Source organism: Schistocerca piceifrons, unplaced genomic scaffold (genome assembly GCF_021461385.2).
Source record: "Schistocerca piceifrons isolate TAMUIC-IGC-003096 unplaced genomic scaffold, iqSchPice1.1 HiC_scaffold_936, whole genome shotgun sequence".
In the NCBI taxonomy this organism is placed as follows: domain Eukaryota; kingdom Metazoa; phylum Arthropoda; class Insecta; order Orthoptera; family Acrididae; genus Schistocerca; species Schistocerca piceifrons.
In genome coordinates this window covers 6,361,285-6,363,784 of record NW_025729208.1, presented here as the reverse complement: position 1 = coordinate 6,363,784, position 2,500 = coordinate 6,361,285, and positions in this window count along the sequence as shown.

Below are 2,500 nucleotides of genomic sequence, written 5' to 3'. Positions count from 1 at the left end.
GACACAGGTCTGACACAAGCATAGAATTGGAGCGCCGCCTCTAATAAGCCAAAGGTGCATCCTGACGTGACAAATCTGATCATGTCACAAGCATTCACTTACTATAATCACTATCAACGAACCTGCCGCCCCCGCCCCCCCCTACACCTTTCCTTACAACAACGTGTAACCTAACCTAACCTAACCTATGTTGTACCTTAACCTAACCTATGTTGTGCCTTAACCTAACCTATGTTGTGCCTTAACCTAACCTATGTTGTGCCTTAACCTAACCTATGTTGTGCCTTAACCTAACCTATGTTGTGCCTTAACCTAACCTATGTTGTGCCTTAACCTAACCTATGTTGTGCCTTAACCTAACCTATGTTGTGCCTTAACCTAACCTATGTTGTGCCTTAACCTAACCTATGTTGTGCCTTAACCTAACCTATGTTGTGCCTTAACCTAACCTATGTTGTGCCTTAACCTAACCTATGTTGTGCCTTAACCTAACCTATGTTGTGCCTTAACCTAACCCATGTTGTGCCTTAACCTAACCCATGTTGTGCCTTAACCTAACCCATGTGGTGCCTTAACCTAACCCATGTCGTGCCTTAACCTAACCCATGTCGTGCCTTAACCTAACCCATGTCGTGCCTTAACCTAACCCACGTCGTGCCTTAACCTAACCCACGTCGTGCCTTAACCTAACCCACGTCGTGCCTTAACCTAACCCACGTCGTGCCTTAACCTAACCCACGTCGTGCCTTAACCTAACCCACGTCGTGCCTTAACCTAACCCACGTCGTGCCTTAACCTAACCCACGTCGTGCCTTAACCTAACCCACGTCGTGCCTTAACCTAACCCACGTCGTGCCTTAACCTAACCCACGTCGTGCCTTAACCTAACCCACGTCGTGCCTTAACCTAACCCACGTCGTGCCTTAACCTAACCCACGTCGTGCCTTAACCTAACCCACGTCGTGCCTTAACCTAACCCACGTCGTGCCTTAACCTAACCCACGTCGTGCCTTAACCTAACCCACGTCGTGCCTTAACCTAACCCACGTCGTGCCTTAACCTAACCCACGTCGTGCCTTAACCTAACCCACGTCGTGCCTTAACCTAACCCACGTCGTGCCTTAACCTAACCCACGTTGTGCCCTAACGTAACCCACGTTGTCCCCTAACGTAACCCACGTTGTCGCCTAACGTAACCCACGTTGTCGCCTAAACCTGCTCTGTAATTGTTATACGACTCGTTCAATTAGTGTAGTGTTGCCCACCCGCAACCCTCGCAATATAGTTCGCTACTCGCACTCCCCGCTCCCCTGTGTATCGCTTCATGTTAAACACCTTGCAAGTCTTGCTCACTTTCCACATGCTCCTGCTGTACACTGTAATGTGGATGGCAGCAGGACGTACATGCCGCCCCTCCCCACGTCCCCACCTTGCCCCCTGCCTTCGCAAGCTGGTTGGTGAGAACTTTGCATGTTCAATGCCCTCCGCATGCGACGTACTCAGGCTACGTTGTGGTGCGGCCTGTGTCAACTGTCCGCTAATGTCGTACGCGTAAACCACAATCTGTACTGCACATTCGTCCTTATGTACTGAATGATACATCGTGGCACATGTGTGACCGTACAACGACTGCGCCCAAAAACGGCGGACCATACAGTGCAAATATTGTGCACGCAGCTACGTGTCGTCTCCCTATGAGAGCTGGATTGCAGTGTGGTACGCCATAGAGACGTGTGGGAGGAACGGACGCCGTGGATGGCGATCAGCATGAGCTGTCTGTTGATGTATTCGGACCTAGTCGTCTCTCCTCACACACCGTGATGGCATGGTGCACCGCGTTCCATATCTGCGACATGCTACAGAGGCCGGTTGACAGTCGTTCGAGCAATGGACATCGCATACGTACGGGGGCCACCTTCCACGTATTGTCTAGGCGTGCACATTTTGTTGCGTGTATGTGGGCAGACGTAGTGTGGCGTGACACCTGACACAGGCATGCAATAATCGTGGAAGTTGCAAATGGCGATGGACGCCTGCGTTTTCTGGTGAAGTTACGCAAATGAACAAATGGTAACCTGTTGTGGTGCGGTTGTTCTCGCTAGGGGTGAATCGGTGATGGCGACGATAGGTTGAGGTACTAACCGGTTGTTCCAGCGATACCCACCATGCCGACGAAACTGAACGGCATCTGGGTGTGAAGCGATACGCGGCGGTGGCTGGGTGGGACCGTCCCCGGCCGGTGAGGGGGCGCCTCCCGGCGTGCTGGCCGCGCGGTGCGTGGGCGCACGCGCTACAGCCGGCTGGTGGGGGCGGCCAGTGGCAGGCGCGCCGGCCGACGGACGCGGCAGGCGTCGCAGCTGCGCGCCGGCGCACCCTGCGCGCGGCGCCGTGCGGCCAAAGTAGGTCCTCGCGGGCCCGGTGCGAAGCGCGGTGGACATCTTCAGTGTGCTGGTCCGATTGAGGACTGTGTGCGTTGAGGATGCGCCGCCGCCCGGCGCTC